At 43.6% G+C, this 13303-nt stretch overlaps 1 protein-coding gene across 3 annotated transcripts in view; it reads right to left on the bottom strand.

Moving 5' to 3' along the window:
- SIM1 (SIM bHLH transcription factor 1) overlaps nucleotides 1–13303 on the bottom strand; it is a 302054-nt gene that overhangs the window by 256774 nt on the left and 31977 nt on the right. For 2 of the 3 annotated variants that reach the window (XM_069606528.1, XM_069606527.1), the window contains exon 1: nucleotides 6603–6870. The exons of the other annotated variant lie outside the window; for it this stretch is intronic. The gene's annotated coding sequence lies outside the window, so the exon portion shown is untranslated. Of the gene's footprint in view, nucleotides 1–6602; nucleotides 6871–13303 lie in introns of those variants that run through there. 3 annotated transcript variants of the gene reach the window in all.

Below are 13303 nucleotides of genomic sequence, written 5' to 3'. Positions count from 1 at the left end.
TGGCGTAATAAAACTCTTAGAGTAGCATATCGAATTTTAATGGCACCCCGAGAGACTGGGGAAGTGGGCCTACCGAATTTTTAAAAATATCATGAGGCTGCACAGCTTCGGGTACTCAGGGAATGGTTTACGGGGCATACTAAGAAATCTTGGGTTAAAATGGATAGAGCATTGGCAGGGTCCCTGTTGGAAGTGGTACTGTGGCTAAACAGGCAAGACAGACCAAGGAATACACAGACTAGCCAGATTATTGCACTCATTTTTGATATATGGATTTGTCTATTAAAGAAGCTTTGTCTAAACGCCCATCATCATTTACCCCACTATTTGGGAACCCTCAATTTAAGCCTGAGATGATACAGGGAGCATTCAAACAGTGGCGGGATGTTGGTTGCACAAAGATTTGTGACATGATGCAGGGTGAGAAAAACATTTAGTTTGAGGAATGTAAGCAATTATTGGGTCTCTTGGAAAAAAAGTAGGTTGGAGTACTACCAACTGAGACATTGGTTAGCTAGACCTAGGGGGCGAGAAGCAGCAGGGAGAGAGCTCACTACGTTTGGAAAATTCATAACCACGCACGCTGGGAATAAACAAATGGTGTCAAAACTTTATTCAATATTGACAGAAGAGGGAAAGGGACAGGCTTGGGGATACATGTGCAAATGGGAAAAGACTCTGGGAATAGAACTTCCGAAAAGTTATTTGGAACATCTATGGAGGAATATCCCTAAATTAACAAGGTCTATTCAGATTCGGAAAGCTTGGTATACGGTTATGTACCAATGGCATTTCACCCCTGAAAAACTACATAAAATGTTCCCGACTTCCACAGAGGGATGCTGGCGAGAATGCGGAGGGAAGGGTGACTGGTGGCATATATGGTGGGAGTGCCCAAAATTGAAGAGGTTTTGGGAAGAGGTCACTAATCAGATTACAAAAGTGGTTCCCTCGCCAATATTATTGTCACCTAACGAATGGTTGTGTGGGTTGTTTGCACCGTAAAATTGTTTACCCACCAAAATTCATAGTAAAGCATTCATGTTAATGGTAATAGCAACATGGTTGGTTATCGCAAGATCTTGGAAACAGAAAGGTTGGGTAAAGAGGGATAGGGCAGTTGGGGAAGGGGGTTGGGAGGGAGTTAAGGTTGTTTATAAAAATAAATCATTTGGAAAATGATAATAGAAATATATATAGGGAAAACAAGAACTGCAATTACGAGGTTCACAGCGGCACTCCTCCATATAGAATCCAAAAAATCACGTTTGGCCATCATCTCCATGATAAAAGTCCTTTATTATTCAGTAAGTGGACACATAAAGAAAACAAACACACAATTACGCGATTCACCCAAACCGGGCTTCGTCAGATTGTGAATATATATTTTAAATAAACAGCATTTCCCATGCCCCTTTGAGTAAATATTATGCAACAGAAAAACTCATTAAGCGCCGTGCCTATGGTGCGTGTTGTTTCAGGAAACAACAGGTAAGACAATATGTGTACCGAAGATTACCTGTGGCTAGGGACAACTTGAAGATCAGTCCATAATTTAATTACATACATTTCAAAATATGGGGGATGTTTCCAGCAATGTTTTTGGCTCAAGGAACACCAACCATTCCTAACAGCACAAAACTATTATACAAATGTTGACCTCTTTTACTGTGCCCTAATCAAAAACCACCCTGTGGTAAAAGTAGCAAGGCAGTCTTTGGCTACTAGGCAGAGTGATGTAACCTTGGAAACTGTAGTGACAGAATATAGGACAAAAAAGAGGTATCAATGATCCATTTGTCAGATCCGCATAGTTAGGGCAGAGGAGCAGGAAATGGACCATGTCTTCTGTGGGGCACGAGCAGAAAGTACAAACTGGGCTTGAATGTGAGTTCCACCTGGACCTCACAGTAGCAAGGGACAATATGCCCAAGCATGCCTCGATAAAGAGGCTCATTGCTCCTTGCTGTGCCGTTATGCTCCCCGGTATTTTAGCTTGTTTGCATTATTCCATAGCCTTATCCAGAAAAAAGTATGGGTGCATAACAGAGTGCTTTTCAGAGGTAACAACAGAACTATATACAGCAGGGGTAGGATACAGAGGGGCACAGAGGAGGGTTACAGCAATACAGGGTGGTGGGGAGAAGAGCCGCTGACTGCGTCTAGAGAGTCAGGTGGTGCAGCAGGCGATGTGATGCCTAGGTGTTGAGGAGAGACTCCTTGAAGAGGTGGGTCTTGAGTTATTTTCTGAATTGTAGGAGGGGGGGGCAGTCTCATGCTGACAAGGAGGAGGCTCCATAGTTAGGTTTAGGCAGTGAAGGCTTGTTTTCTGGTCCTTTCCTTTTTGCAGCAAAGGATTTCAGGTCTGCACATGTCCTGGCTTCTGGTGTTACACTGTCTGCCGGAAATGCAGAGTTTCTCAGCGAGGGAGGTAGCTGGGTGACTTGAGGATGACTGCCTTATAGATGATGCAGCAGGACTTGAAGGTTATTTGTGCATGCAGTGGGAGCCATTGAGGTGGATGGGGGCCGAGGTGCTGTGGTTGTATCTGTGTAGACTCTTGATGAGGCATGCGGCCACGCTTAAAACGCTTGTGAGGGGCACAACGGAGGACGACACGAGGCCTTAGAAGAGGACTTTGCCCTATCGAGGTGGGATAGGACCAATGCTTGAACATTGGATCTAAAGCAGTCCGGAGGGAGGAAGGACTTGAATTTCCTCAGGAGGGAGAGCTGATACCAAGCGGTCTGGGTTTTCCTAGCTATGTGTGTCTTGAAGGAGAGGTGTTTGCCGATGTGGAACCCGAGGGAATTGGCGCAGAAGGTGAGCTTGGGTGTGAAGCCCTCAGGGTTGATGGTTGATAGACAGGACTGTAGGTCTGGGTGTTCAGTGTTGTTGGTGAGAAGTAGGAATTCAGCCTTGGAGGGTTTGAGCTTCACCTATGCACTGAACATCCAAGACTGGATCAGCGAGAGGCAGGTTTTAAGCCTTTGGATGTACTTGATGAAGTCGATCTTGAGGTATACCGGTGTCTTTGACGTATTGGTGGATGAACTATTTTCAGAAATGCTCAGGTTATCTTATTCACAATGCTAGCCCTAAGCATTTCAGGAGGGGCTGGACAATAGCGCAAAAATGTGCTGTCCAGCCCCTTGCATACATTAGTGATATGAGCGCGTATGGCAGACTCCCAGCAACCACATGGTTGCTGGGAGCACTTTTCACCGAGACAGGCCCAAAAAAAATAAAACGCCCTTTAACATGAACCCTGAAAGATGATGTACACTTCCTGTAGCTAGTAGGGTAAAAGTGATTCCAGAATTCCCATGTGATACAGAAATTAATGTTAGGAGAGAGGACCAGTACATCAGTGTTCAGGTAATTGTAGATCAGTGATTATTGTTACACAATGTTGTAAGAATGCTTTGTCTTATATTGCACATTATTCCATCTCCGTCCATAGGTGGGAATGTTCCTACTATTATAGGAAGGGGTGTGTGTTCTATCGTATATGATAATCAGCTAGTTTCATTCTTTCCCATCCCTCTTTTCCTTGATTCCGCCTTCCGTCAGGTTAGAATGCGTGCTCTGCATGCAGCTGCTGAACATTCTGATGTTGTTTGTAAGACGAGGCGGGAGAGGTGTGGGCTGTCAAGTTCCTGGATAAACTCTCTTCAACGCTTACCAGTCTCTGGTGTCTTCTTCATCACAGCAGAAGTGCTTATACAGGGGAAAATATGCATTTTGCTTCAGAAAAGTGTCTTATTGGGCCACACTTTTTTTTGCATAGTTTATAAACCCGATTTGCGTATCTTCCTTTTCCCGCGAATGTGTTTGTAAATATTTCCTTTTTTGGAAATTTGTATAATTAACTCTTAGCTATTCATTTAATTTCTTTGATTAATTTTTCATAATTGTTTTTTTAATAAAATAGTGACGTGTGGGCAAACGTTTATAAAGGAAGTTAAAGATAAGAATCCTTGTTCCTCATTCAAATCAGTCTGCACTAAGTATATATGTCTCTATAGTGCAGCGTGAGAGCTTGTCTATAGCTGGATACTGACCTATTATTTTCTGAGAGATCTGGCATTCTATATCCTACCCAAATTACATGAGGATAGTCTGGACCCTACCCGGCGTAGAATATCTGGTCCATCTTTAAACCTTGTTGTAAATATGCAGAATGGTTCATGCAACCTTTAGGTAAAAAAACAAGGCATTTTGTTGCTAGATCCCCATGATGCAATTAACCTAGTTTTAAGTTTTTAGGCTGACTTAAAACAAAACATGTGATGCTGGAAGGTTTGGAATTAATCCTAACCAGGGCTAAAGTGGAGGGTACACCCAGTCGACTGAGTTCACCCACTTTTTTCAGAGGGTGGAATCAGTACCCCCAGCTAAAATGCAAAACATTGAAGTCTTACTTGAATTTATGAATTAAAGCCGACCTTGGGGATGGAACTGCAGTTGTCAGTTTTGCAGGTCAGACACTTAACCACTGCACTATATAACCTGATGAAAAATTAACAAACGACTAAAGGTGAAATATCCCATTTCGGTCCTGCATGTTCCAAAGAAAACATTTGTATTGGTTCTTGGAGTTTAAAACATGCACACCTTTTAACGTTTTAACAACACTATTAGAAGAAAATATCCTTTCATGAATGTGTGCGTGTGTTGATTTTATGAAAGGCAAATGCCATTCGTCCTCTGCAATTTGGGTGGTTATGCAAATCCAATTTAATGAAATGTGCATATTTCACCTTGATATGCTAATTTCAGCCAATGTCACATCCCATTGCGTTTGTTGATGAGTCCCCTCACTTTTATTTTTAGGATTTGACCCCTGATCCTAACCGCTGGCATTGCTCTGGGCAACCCTCCAGACCATCATTCTTCAGCCTGCCAATCCATTGCAGAAGGGAAAAAACCATATGCAAATCAGGCTTACTCCCATCCCATTGGGGGCAGTCCAGCCCGAACTGCTAGGTCACATCCCTTCTGCACGACACACGCATTCCCAGACATGTTTCAGCCTCATTGGGCGTCATCATTGAGGAGCAACTTGGGTCTCCAGGCCCAGCAGGCGCAGGACCCACCTCTGGGCATACCCGTCCCACTCATTTCAATTTCAACACACTCAGGAGCCACTAGTAAGACTAGCTGTTACCTCACTATAACAAAATATACCCCAAAATCGAGAACGTGGGTGATGTGAAATATATTGACCCAGATTACCACCCTACGCCCTCCCCCCAAATCAGATGCCCACTAGTTTCATCACAGAACTGATGACAATTGCGTTTAAAAATACCTACTTTCTGTGTACAGGGATACTGTATTTAAAGATAAAGGGGACGGCATGGGGTCGTCTTTGCACCTAACCAGACAGAACAGATTCCTAAAAATAGAACTTGCATAGAGTACATTGGCCAGTGATGTCACTATATAAATGGCTCCCTGGTACTATGACGAGGCAGTGTACTAGAACTCTATAGATACATATTACAAGGCTCAATGAACCAGACATCAATCTAGGATTTACCATGAATTCTAATAAAAACAAACAGCGTTTCTAGATCTGCTAATATATGCAGAAACAGGATGTTTAAATACCAATCTATTTAATATGGACGCAACTACAGGAATGCTATCGTTTAATTATAGCACCCAGCATCCTAGATCAGAGAGATCACATCCCTCATTGGCAATTCCTAAGACTGAAGAACAATTCCAAAATAATGAGGAATATTTACGCCAGGCAGCCACGCTAAGGAAAAGCTTTTCTCTGAAAGAGACAACAGCCAGTGAAGATAAAATAATTTGTGCAAAGACCTGCTCCACATATTCAAATGCAATCAAGAATGTGATTCTGAAAAACTGGAACATATTGTCAGTGTGTGAGTAAACAAGTAAAAGGTTTTGTCTTTTGTATAGGCACCGGAAAGGAATTTTCCAGGCACTGCCATAATGGTACTACCAAGTCATTAATGGCAAATGCTGGAAAATTAGTACCTGGACCTATGATGTTGGTGCCTGGTAAAGGCCCATCTAATGTCTATACCTAAGGAAAATAGGTTGGCTTTGTGAATGCTTGTTTTAACATGACGTTAGTGCAAGGAACAGATTCGAGGGCACACATATTATATATCAAATGGCTGGAGGCACCCTTGGTTAAGTTTTATTGCACCAGGAGCTCATTTGCTGTAGTGATTAAGCCATCACTGTCATAAACTACTTAGAAATAAACCTGGCAGGCCAAATCTTGATGTACTATCTGATAGCTAACTCAGATAGATCCCTGGAGGGTGTCTTTGGGGTGGAGGGCAGGTAGTAGGTGGAAACAGCTACAGTGATTACCATGGTTAAGGGAGGGTACATAACCAAGCAATATGTTGTATTTTGTATCGAATGTTCTGCTTTCATCACATTGTAATGGGTGCCCTGCCTGCATGAGCATGTGTGAGAATGTTTACTTTGGAGTCGTGTGTGACATTCGACTGTATGGATTGACGTTGCGGAGGAACGGGCGGCTGAGCGGAGTTTGGCAGAGCAGGGCGCCGGGTCGTTTGTTCTTATGAATAAAACCAAAGTTGTTTTACCTTTCACTTCAAGTCAATTGCATACTTCATTTTGGGGACGAGGATTGACCCGGCGTCGCGGGCACCCACGTAGAAAGAGAGAGCGGCTGCTTCGAGCGAACGATTTCAGTTTGCTTGTGCTGGTCTGGTGAGACTATCCCGAAGTCTGCAGGATCGGAGGACGTCACTTTCCTTAATTTTACGTGTTGCTTGGAGAAGCTAATTTACATGCGCGTTTTGGTTTATACGTGCATGCACGAGGAGAGCACAGTGTCTCAGGTATTCTGGAGCAAAGGACCTCTGTTAAACGTCACACGCTCACGTGACACGGATCTATTATATTGAAACCAGGAAGTCAGGCGAAGATGTTACTAAGCAGGCTTCATCTTCGTCTCAGTTTAAAAAATATATATGTATATATATTTTTTTTAGAAGTTCTTATCCAACCAACGATATTGTCAGGAGACTGTCAGTTACAAATCAAAGGTTACAGTTGACTCTCCAGAAGTCATAATAGTTAATATCTAGAAGAATTTTGCAAGTACTCTGGAAGGAGATTACTTTGGCCAGCAAAGTACAAGGCTGATCATGCAAGCCATCAGTATTCAACCGCCGGCTAGCTTCCTCCCAACGCCAGGGCAACCCGCAGTGGTTTGGTCTGAATGGAAAGAGTTTTGGTTAAACTACATTCAGACTGTGGAGCAGGAGGGACTTACTTCTCGAAAAAAAAGCTGTTGCTACTCCATGCTTTAGGTTTTGAGGGACAAAGGAAATATAGAGAGCTTCCGGAATTATCAGGTGATGAAGCTGGTGATGGTGATGAACACGATAAAGCCCTGAGACAACTAGATAAATACTACGCCCCAGAGACTAACGTGGCTATTAATAGGTATAATTTCTACACAAGAGTTCAGAAGGAGCAGGAAAATATAGAAGAGTATGTTTCGGCTTTGAGAATACTTGCTCGCACATGTCACTTTGGGAATGGGATCACCCTTGATGAACTAATTAGGGACCAGATCATAATCCATTCCGAGGACAGCTTAATTCAGGATAGGTTATGGATGGTGGGGATTCAGTCTAAACCTTCCAGCCATCACCTCTTTGTTTTTGCTTTGTCACCCCGAGTGGGACGGGTATGCCCAGACGTGGGTCCCGTGCCTGCTGGGCCTAGAGACCCAAGCTACTCCTCACTGATGAGCCCCAACAAGGGTGAAACATGTTTGGGGATGCTTGTGGTCTCGTGCAGAAGGGATGTGACCTAGCAGTTCGGGCTGGACTTCCCCTTTTGGGGTGGGGCCAAGCCTGATTTGCATATGGTCTTTCCCCTTCTGTAATGGCTTGGCAGGCGAAGAACGATGGTCTGGAGGGTTGCCCCGAGCAATGCCAGTGGTTAAGATTCAGTCTAAACCTTCCAGCCATCACCTCTTTGTTTTTGCTTTGTCACCCCGAGTGGGACGGGTATGCCCAGACGTGGGTCCCGTGCCTGCTGGGCCTAGAGACCCAAGCTACTCCTCACTGATGAGCCCCAACAAGGGTGAAACATGTTTGGGGATGCTTGTGGTCTCGTGCAGAAGGGATGTGACCTAGCAGTTCGGGCTGGACTTCCCCTTTTGGGGTGGGGCCAAGCCTGATTTGCATATGGTCTTTCCCCTTCTGTAATGGCTTGGCAGGCGAAGAACGATGGTCTGGAGGGTTGCCCCGAGCAATGCCAGTGGTTAAGATTCAGTCTAAACCTTCCAGCCATCACCTCTTTGTTTTTGCTTTGTCACCCCGAGTGGGACGGGTATGCCCAGACGTGGGTCCCGTGCCTGCTGGGCCTAGAGACCCAAGCTACTCCTCACTGATGAGCCCCAACAAGGGTGAAACATGTTTGGGGATGCTTGTGGTCTCGTGCAGAAGGGATGTGACCTAGCAGTTCGGGCTGGACTTCCCCTTTTGGGGTGGGGCCAAGCCTGATTTGCATATGGTCTTTCCCCTTCTGTAATGGCTTGGCAGGCGAAGAACGATGGTCTGGAGGGTTGCCCCGAGCAATGCCAGTGGTTAAGATTCAGTCTAAACCTTCCAGCCATCACCTCTTTGTTTTTGCTTTGTCACCCCGAGTGGGACGGGTATGCCCAGACGTGGGTCCCGTGCCTGCTGGGCCTAGAGACCCAAGCTACTCCTCACTGATGAGCCCCAACAAGGGTGAAACATGTTTGGGGATGCTTGTGGTCTCGTGCAGAAGGGATGTGACCTAGCAGTTCGGGCTGGACTTCCCCTTTTGGGGTGGGGCCAAGCCTGATTTGCATATGGTCTTTCCCCTTCTGTAATGGCTTGGCAGGCGAAGAACGATGGTCTGGAGGGTTGCCCCGAGCAATGCCAGTGGTTAAGATTCAGTCTAAACCTTCCAGCCATCACCTCTTTGTTTTTGCTGGGGAACCCATCCTTGCCATAGACTATTGCCATTGCAAAGAGAATAAAACACAGTCAGTTGTGTTCTAAGGAGATGAAGAATAAAAAGCAAGAAGCTGCTCAAAACATGTTGCAGACCAGTGGCAGAGGTGCGCAAGAAGTGGAAGAACAAAGCCTAGTCAATACTTTACGCACCAAGGATCGAGTTGATGTTGCCACTAACAGAGGAAATAGATCAAAGGAGTTAGAGGCTAAGGGAAATTTTCCAAAAGGGAAATATTGGGCAAAACCTGAACCCAGGGCCCAGAACCCACAGGCAAGAGATGGCGACAGATGCTATAGTTGTGGCAGATTAGGACATTACGCTTACTCCAGAAACTGTCCTGCGATTGGACAAAAATGTGGTAATTGTGGAGTGAAAGGACATTTTGCTGTTACCTGTAGACGTAAAAAGAGAATCTCTACAATTCAGGATGAGGAAGAAGAATCCGATGAAGAAATAGTGTTCATGATTCATGAAAATAAAATGTATGTTTATTGAATTCACCATCATTCGGCCAGATCCCCAATAAACAAACACAGGACCCAATGGTTTTGACCCGATTACAGTCTTTAAACCATTTTATGTGAAAGACCTTCCTAGCAAGTTACCATTTAAGAATGTCCTATTATTTCCAGTACGGATTTGCTTTTGTTACAATGATTCATATACAAGTTTCTGAATACCCTGCCCTGAAATACAGCACTGATTATTTTTTCTCCGTTGATTGAGTTTATAAGGTAGCTACTCTTCAAACCGGGAGCTGACTCTCTTCAAGTAAACATGTTATTTTCTTAAAGTCTTAAAAAAGAAATCCGTATTTGCACAGCTCTAGCATGGTAGGCGTGTGTGTGCCCGCGCGCATGTGTGGACGTATGTGTGTATGCACAGCAGGAAGCATATCAAGGGGTGGCCGTCAAGTGCCCAGTTCTGTCGTCTGCAGATTAACACCGTTAAATCTGCGGGCCTGATTTAAAAAGGTGTTTTTTCAATGGGGAAAATCCAATTGAAAACCCCTTTGTAAATCATGCCCTGCGGTCTAAAATATATGCTGTGGAGCAAATGAAGCGATGCCAGTAATATCTCATATTTACACCAGCTGTCTTGGGATAGTAGTGGGGGGCCTGGTGGGGGTGGGGTGGCTATGGGGGCTGGGGAGCACCGTTCTCTGAAGTTCGTGTGCAGATGGAAATCGTAAAGGTTTGCACAAGTGCGCCTTCAAGACGATCGGGCCATTTTCAGATGTGCGTCGGTGAAAATATTTGTGTCCATGGTGCAAAAAGTCTGGTGTAAACCTCATGCACGAACAACAATTTCCTAATGGGTTCCAAAGCAAATCTTTGGGAATCCGACTCAAGAGATTCTTCCTACGCGTGGGGAAATCTCCGGTTCCGCTACAGGTGTCCGTTTACGGCACCGTGTTTCATTTCTAGGCACAGTGTTTTCTGAGTACCAACCAGGCTCAACAAGCGTGCCCTTTTTCACAATTCAAAGGCGTGGCATCGCCCAAGCGGGCAGTCAAAAGGTATGGCTTGCTGAGATTGTCTCATGAGCGGGAAGTACCCTTATTTGGCAACACAAAACGGTCGTTTTTTTTTCTCTGAACTACAATGAGACGTTCGAACAATTCCGACATTTGGCTAACCATGCACATCTACCTACATTGACCGAAACCGCATGGACTGCACAGTATGAATGACTGTACCCCAGTGCACTGCGAGATGTTAAATTGCCGAGACAAAGCCAGTTTGCTTTGGCCAAGATTTTATATCATCAGAAATGCAAAAGGTTGGATAAAATAAGCAATCGTTGTGTTTTCTACTGGCAAATCCTTTTACAAAAGGGGTGTGGTCAACAAACCATAATCTGACTTGCTACTACCGAGCTGGTCAACGATAAAGTTAAACTACACAATGTTTCATTAAAATATTAGTAACAGCACTGGATTTATTATGTATGTCATTAGACATGTTACTTGGTGATGGTTTAATTATTGTTTTAAAAAATATGAGGCATCCAAGGAAGTCAGTGGGTGTCCACAGAGGGTACAAACTCTACTAGCACCTGGCATTTGAGGGGGTCCAGAGTCTACTCTTTAATGGGCCTGGTCCCTGCCTATTACATCAACAAACACAAACCAAAGAGGGCCTTTACTGCTTGGCGCTGGGCATAAGTGGTGCCTGGTGATTTTTTTTTTAACTGAAGGGGCGTGAATGTATGTTTCTGATAGGCAGGAGTGATCGAGTGCATCGAGAGACCATGAACGAAGCATGTTTTAAATAATGGGTTAAAATGGTGCATTTTACAGCACTTTCAGTGAAAGATTGGGTAACAAGCCACAAAGTTTGCAATCAATTTTATAGGGTAGCACATGACATAAAATAGGAGATGAAAGTCGCCAACAGTGCACAGGACCATTTTTCAACTCAGTTTATTCATGCCTTTGCCCACAACATATGCCACTATGTAAAATATTTTCATGCTGGTTGTGACCATACATGTCCATGCTTGCTGCACCAATATGTGCAAGTATAACCATTTAAGGACTGCATGTAAAAAAAAAAGTGCATGCCACAATCAGAAAGTATATCCAGACTGGCTATACCAAGATATGCCTGTGCACCAAGTAATCACACTTATGTTTGCTTTTACCCTTGATGTAAAATACAAAAATACCATGACACACAAAGAATATATAGCTAGACTGGATCCACCAACATAAGCCAGTCAAGCAACGTACTCATATAGCAAACTCATGTTTGCTGTATCCCTGATGTCAAGTAAAAAGTAACAAATGCAATGCCACAGTAATAACATATGCACACTGAGACCATATGCTAAGATAGACATGTAGTAACACTTCTGTTTGCTTTGCCCAAGATGCCAAGTAAAAATGTCAGGTTGCATTAAGAAAGTCTATGCAGACAGACACTAGTAGAGCCAGCCTGTATATACTTTCTTAATGTGGAATGGCACTGTTTACTTGGCATGAAGGTTAAGCAAACATTCTATGTGTTATTATGTGGCTAGACTAACATACACTCAATGTAGACCAGTCTACCCAGCTAATAACACTTATCATATTTGCAATACCCTTCATGCTAAGTAAAAAATGCCATGTTATTTTATGCACCGCTGCCACTTTCATGATATCCGGGCGCTCCATGCCACAATAAAAAAATGATATGCAGACTGGCAACAGTAATGTAGGACAGTCTGTATAGTGTTTTCTTTAACCTTTATGCACAGTAACTGTGCATCAAATGTAAAGTAAACACGATAAGTGTTATTGCCTGGTTATTACCAAGTGAAGGCATGTGTCAAGTTTGTTTTACCCTTGTTGCACATACTATGATGCCCTATTATCAAAGCAGTGCAGATTCTGTTATGTCTACTTAACCCAACAGTGCTGAATTGTAAAATGACCAGTTAGCACTGTAAATCCAGATAATATTCTGCCCAGTTAAGATACCAGTGCCAAGTTTGATTATGCCCACTTTACAGAGTAAGGCCAGGTATGATTATGCCCCTTTGATAAACAGTGATGTATTCTTGTATACCAAACTACCATAGCAGTGTCTGAGTATAGTATGCCCATTTAGCACAGAAAAGCCACATTCCATTATTCAGTTTCCAAAGTGATGACAGCTAGCATTATGCCCAGATTCTGGTATGGATAGTTGACACCACAAGGCTAGATTCCCTCCGTCCACTGAGCACATATTGCATTATGCCCATTTACAACAGCAAGCGCAATTTCATTATGCTCTATTACAACAAAAATGCAGGTTACCACTGAGCACAGTTATAACAGTAAAACCAAATTCAAGTCCAAGCCCAGATAACAAAGATCCAGTTAGCACATTAAGGCCAGTGTGCCCAGTTAAAATTGCAGCAAGGTCAGATTCCATAGTGCCTATTTACCACAATATGGAAAGATTCCATTGTGCCCAGTTGCCACAGTAAGAGCAAATTCCTATAGCCAGTTTACCACAGTAAGTCTAGATTGCATTATGATCAGCAGCCAGGCTACAGACAGATTTTAGCGAGCCCCGTTTTCACACTAAGGGCCTGATTCATGGAATGTATTGCACAGTGCAAAGTTACTTTTCACTGGTGAAAAGTGACTTTGTACTGCCGACAAACACCCTGATTCATGAAACAGTACAAATAGACTTGTTGCCGTGCAAAGTCACTTTTCACTGCAAAAATACACTTTGAACTGTTCCATAAATCAGGGTGTTTGTTAGTAGTGCAAAGTGACTTTTCACCGAGCAACAAATTCCAT

This window comes from Ambystoma mexicanum, chromosome 4p (genome assembly GCF_040938575.1).
Source record: "Ambystoma mexicanum isolate Mex_15411 chromosome 4p, UKY_AmexF1_1, whole genome shotgun sequence".
NCBI lineage: Eukaryota > Metazoa > Chordata > Amphibia > Caudata > Ambystomatidae > Ambystoma > Ambystoma mexicanum.
The sequence above is the reverse complement of the archived record's forward strand: the minus strand, read 5'-3'. Positions and strand labels throughout refer to the sequence as shown.